Source organism: Anomaloglossus baeobatrachus, chromosome 10 (genome assembly GCF_048569485.1).
Source record: "Anomaloglossus baeobatrachus isolate aAnoBae1 chromosome 10, aAnoBae1.hap1, whole genome shotgun sequence".
Classification (NCBI taxonomy): domain Eukaryota; kingdom Metazoa; phylum Chordata; class Amphibia; order Anura; family Aromobatidae; genus Anomaloglossus; species Anomaloglossus baeobatrachus.
In genome coordinates, this window is record NC_134362.1 from 26179472 (window position 1) to 26185124 (window position 5653).

The 5653-nt window shown below is 56.8% G+C and overlaps 1 protein-coding gene across 1 annotated transcript in view; it reads right to left on the minus strand.

The window, feature by feature from the left end:
- The window catches only part of LOC142254251 (hemoglobin subunit alpha-5-like), a 48139-nt gene extending 47320 nt beyond the window's left edge, over window positions 1-819 (minus strand). Inside the window, exon 1 of the mRNA XM_075325262.1 lies at window positions 734-819. The gene's annotated coding sequence lies outside the window, so the exon portion shown is untranslated. The remainder of the gene's footprint in view (window positions 1-733) is intronic.
- Between the last annotated feature and the right edge of the window lie 4834 nt (window positions 820-5653).

Genomic DNA, 5653 nt, shown 5'->3' on the forward strand with positions numbered 1-5653 from the left:
GTCATTTACCATTTCTACGGGTCGAATGACCTGAAGGATTTTAGCTAACATCCTATAATCACCGTCTTTTATTCTGTAATTAAGGCCATTACTGTCGCACCACAGGAGGTTGTTATTTTCCATTGAATTTAGCCATTTAGTTTCTAGTTAGTTCTATTCAGTTTATTGTATGTCATTTAACCCTCTTTCGGGACTTCAGGGGGGTGCTCGAAATTTCTGGGACTTCTAGTGTTAAAAATGGACTCATTCTTCTCATTCTTTTGTTTATAGTGTAACACCTCATCTCTCAGTAAGACCTTTGGAGTTAGCACCCTTCTTGTATTGTTTACTTTTTGTTTATTTTCCAGAGTTCATTTCATACCTAACTTCTAATAATTACAATCTTTGCTTTACTTGCCACAATCCCAATAATAGTATTTTATTTTTTGACATTACACTTATAGGCAATTCCATCACACGCAGTGTTTCAAGTTCAATATTTAGGAAAGACAATGCTGGCAATTCTATCCTACAATCTACCGGTTGCCATACGCAACATGCTACCAATCCTATTCCCTATGGGGAATTCACAAGAGCGAGGCGCATTGCTCAGACCACTCTACCTTCTTACAGGAAAGTAATATTATCAGTGATAGATTATTGGCTACGGGCTAACATAACTCCAGGATAACATTCTCTACACATTTTACTCCACATTCCACTAAAATAAAAGACAAAGTCTTGCGATATTTACCTGTGGTGAACCGGGACGATATTCTGCATCAAATTATCAGTGGCGGTTGTAGTTGTATAGCCAGAAAAGGGCGTTCCTTTGGGAACATTGTGTCTCCCAGTATGGCAAGTCTTCCCTTGGGAACATTCTATCTCCCAGTATGACACGAGTTTCAGAACCAGCTCCAAACTGGTTAAACATGAATGGACTTTTGAAATGTGCCAGAAACTAGATGTAATGTGTGCAGGTTTGCTGATGGGAAAAAATATTTTTCACTCCCTCATGGGACAGAAGATGGAATAAATACATTAACTGTAAATCACATCATGTATTATATTGCATCTGGTGCAAATAACGCAATATAAGTGTGTCGCCCCCGCGGCGGCAGCCTGCTACTGCTGCTCGGATCCGGATCCCCAGTGGCTCAAGGTGTCTCCGGACCTGAGGAGTCGGGGTCGCGCGGCCACCCGGAATAAAAGGGGAAGGTATTTACAGGGGATGATGTGGAAAGTTTGTGACGCCACCCGTGGTGCATGGTAAGATTGAAGTACCACCGCTGCGATGTACCCGGTGGCGATAATGTGGGCAGCCAGATGATTTAACCCCTTCACGGGTAGGGGGAATGCCCCGGGATTCGGTGATGGTGTTAGGGAGGTGCCGTCAGGCCGGTAAGGGTAAATTGCATACTCACTCAGTCTAATAACGCTGACGCTCACAACCGTGGTAAACCAAAGTTCTTGATGCACTGGCTCCTGTGCCCATTGGTGTTGCTTGTTAGCCTGTGACCATAACCTTGGCACCTCTTTTCTGTAGTTGGTCCCTTTCAGCATGGAACTAAATGGGTCCCGCTCACCAGTATAGCTAACTGGGTGAGCTTGCTCTCAGGGTTCATGCTTGGGATTTTCTGGACTATGTAGTGGGAAAGTCCTATCCCCCTCGTTGTGCTAGTACCCCAATTTTGGAGCGGGTGGAGAACGGATCTTGAAGGCTCTGTCCTCGTCGGGTAAATTACCAGGGCGACTGAAGCTACTTCCTGGCTTAGGGTCCACGTACCCCGTCGTGCCCTGGCCCCTGCCCGGTGATGGCACAAGGCCGCCGGCTGTCCTCCTCGACAGTCCGTGCCCCTTGTCACGATCCCCTGCGACCGGGGTCCAGCTCCTACCAGGCCCAGACCAACATCTGCCACCTAGTACACCAGGGAGCCCAGCTCCTGACCTCCTCTCACTTTCACTTCCAACACTGCACTCTCTGTCTCCTGACACTCCTGACCTCCCCTTACTAACCCCCCAAGTGGGCGACCCTATTCCCTTCAGGCTGTCTACTGGTGTGTGTCGCGGGTGGGGAGGACGCCACTGCGCTGTGCTCGCTAACGCTCGGGTCCGGCGCTGCTGCGACGGCTGCTCGGTGGCTCGAGCGGTGGGCCGGATCCGGGGACTCGAGCGGCGCTCCTCGCCCGTGAGTGAAAGGGGTGGTTGGTTTGGGGGATTTAGTCCGTGATGCCACCCACGGGTCGTGGTGAAGATAGGCACCACCACTGCTGGTGATGGGGATCTCGGGAGCGATGGTAGGGAGCAGCTGAGGTGTTGTTTTCCCGTCCGTGGGTAGGGGTCGGTGGTCCCGGGGCCCGGTGATGTTGTGACGGGGAGGCAGGGTTGGTGAGGTGCAGGGACAGCGCGGCGCGGTGCCGGATGGCACGGGTGTACTCACTCAGCAAGAAAGGTACAAAGTCCTCGGTAAACCAAATGGCTGGATGGACGGGTCCCGCAGCCGGCTGCAGTGTCTCCCCCCGGACAGGTGATGGCGGCTGTCATTCCCTGCACCTTGATGTTCTTCTGCTGACTACTATGGATTCCCAACGGTAGTCCGCTCCCCGGCGTATGGGTACCGGAGGAGCCCGTTTGACTCCGCCCCACCTGGTGTGGACATCAGACACTGGAGGGAGGCAACAAGGGTTTTTGTTTGGCTGTTGTCCCTGTCTGATGTAAAACATTTTCAAACATAAACATTTCTTGTAAGGACACTTCAACGTTGCACATATATAACATTTTTAATAACAGACGGACGGACGGGTGTCTTCCGCTCTCCCACCCAAGCAACCTAGTCCTGATGCTGCCCCTAAGAAGTGGGCAGCACCCCTTGACCCCAGTCCAGGTTTAGGCTGCCCGAGCGGGAACGGGTACGGTTACTCGCACCCGGCTGTCACTTCAGGGGACCCCACATCCTTGGGGGACCCCTGACCCCCGGAGGATGGCCACCGGTCCTGGTGGTGGCCGGGCCTCAACCTGCTCTGCTGCGGGCCCTTCCTCCAATCTGCCTCTCCGGAGGTGGCTCCACAGAAAAATCACCCTTTAACTTATTTACATGCCCACAAGTTCGTGGGTGGCCTGCCAGTTCTCGGCCATGTCCATGAGTAGTCTCTCATGCAGGTTGTAAACACAGGGTCCCACCGGGGACAACTTGTCGGCAACGGCCGGAATAATTACATAGACAATCAGGTAAATGTCACGGTTCATTAGAGTCATTCATTTAAACTGTTGAGGGTCCCAACGGGGGACAACTGCTTGCAACGGGGGTCCGCTGCCACTACTTGAGGTCATACTCCTTCAGGACCTCTTCCTGCTCCACATCCAGACGGCTTGGTGGAGGAGGGGGCTGGGGCCGCGTCTGCTCACTGCGGCTCTTCCTTTGTTTTACATCCAGGGCGAACCAGCCCCTCTCTCCGCAGTGACGGGTGTAAGTCACTAGGTCGCCCGGCAGTAGATCACGACCTGGGTGGCCCGTGGGGAGGTGTGAGTTGACATCACGGCAGGCAACGAATACTTCGGCCTCCAGGCCCGGCTCATAGATGAAGCCGAACCCCCTTCGTTGGTCGAACTGCCGGACTTGACCCTCGTACACCGGGCCCTGCACCCGAAAGGTGGCATGACGGAGTGCATCTTTCTCTCGGATCACCCTCGCCAGCTCTTCGGCCTTCTGCTGCTCTCTAGCGGTGATCTCCCGGCCCAATGGATTTGGCTCCCTGTCCCAGTATGGGGCGTTGGCAGACCCCTGCGCCCAGGTCGTGCCCCGCTGGACCGCACCCACACCGGGCACGACCGGTTTTCTGTTGTGGGGGTCCTGCGGTGACATGGCCTGGATTGCGGCTTTGCAGTTGCGGCGCGGCGCAGCCTCAGCCGAGGCGGGGGATTCAGGGCTTGTTGACCTCACCCATTGAGCCTTCGGGCCAGCAGCGGCCGGTTCTTCCACGGCCGGGCGGACTGCCGGAGCCGGGACGGCTTCAGGTGCGGCCACTTCCGGGGCCGATGGCTCCTTGTCGCAGACAGCTACTTCCCGCGGGGCCTTCCACGGTAGCGGGAGGGACGCAGGCCGGTCCCGAACAGCGCCCCCAGGCCGGTCCTCTAGGGCGGACGGGTTGGCTTCCGCTACCGGTGTTGGGGGTAGCGGACCGAGCGGAGGGGCAACAGCAGCCGGTACGGATGGCGGGGGAAGCAGGAGGGTGAGCGGGCGCAGGCCGGGCCCCTCAGCCGCAGTGGCCGGTCTTTCTCGGACATAGGGGCGTGGGTCGCTTACCCGCTCCTCCAACTCTGTCTCCACCTCGCGTCTCCGCACGGCCGCCGCCACTTCCTCCATCTCAGCCACCCAGCACTCCATCAAGAACCGGACCTGAGCTTGAAGGCGGCAGCACATCTGTGCGGTCCGGGCTTCCACCCACGCCGCTGTTCCTGCCGTGGGCTCGGGGATTTCCGCGGTGCCGGACGGATGGGACATCATGCGTGGCCGTATTCCAGGAACCAATTGCTGGCAGAGTCCTGGCGTCCCCGCTTTTATAGCCTTGGCTACATCAGGCAGACACACTCTCGCGCCCCCTTGGTACTCTTCAGCACTTCCGTTTGTTGGGGGCGGGGCTTTGCTTTCGCGCCTTCCCTGCTTGGAGAAGATGCTCGAGCGGGAGATTTTCCCGCCAAGATGGCGGCGCTTCAAAATTTTCGGCCGGACACCGCCGGCGGAGATCACAAGGCGCACTTCTACTGGTAAGTAGAGGGGTTCAATCCTGTTCGTGACGCCAAGTTGTCGCGGGCGGGGAGGACGCCACTGCGCTGCGCTCGCTAACGCTCGGGTTTGGCGCTGCTGCGACGGCTGCTCAGTGGCTTGAGCGGTGGGCCGGATCCGGGGACTCGAGCGGCGCTCCTCGCCCGTGAGTGAAAGGGGTGGTTGGTTTGGGGGATTTAGTCCGTGACGCCACCCACAGGTCGTGGTGAAGATAGGCACCACCGCTGCTGTTGACGGGGATCCCGGGAGCGATGGTAGGGAGCAGCTGGGATGTTGTTTTTCCCCCCGTGCGTAGGGGTCGGTGGTCCCGGGCCCGGTGATGTTGTGACGGGGAGGCAGGGTTGGTGAGGTGCAGGGACAGCGCGGTGCAGTGCCGGATGGCATGGGTGTACTCACTCAGCAAGAAAGGTACAAAGTCCTCGGTAAACCAAACGGCTGGATGGACGGGTCCCACAGCCGGCTGCAGTGTCTCTCCCAGGACAGGTGATGGCGGCTGTCTTTCCCTGCACCTTCATGTTCTTCTGCTGACTACTATGGATTCCCAACGGTAGTCCGCTCCCCGGTGTATGGGTACCGGAGGAGCCCGTTTGCCCGCAGACGCTGGCCCTTGGGTCTCTAGCCTTAGGCGGTAGCTGTATACCCTCACGGTGTGTTGCCTTCAATCGTGACTTTTGCTGTTGTGAAACCCCTGGGGTTCCAGTCACATTCGGATCTGACTATTGTCGGCGGCTCCAAGCCTGGTCGGGGTCCGATGGCCCTGCCTGTGTGTGCTGGCTTCACTTCGCTCCCCGGTCCTACGGTTCCGCGTTGCTCCACCACTCCTGCAGACGGCCACCACCACCTGCCAACCTTGCTGTCAGTGCCTGGGCCACAAACCCAGACACCCAAGTG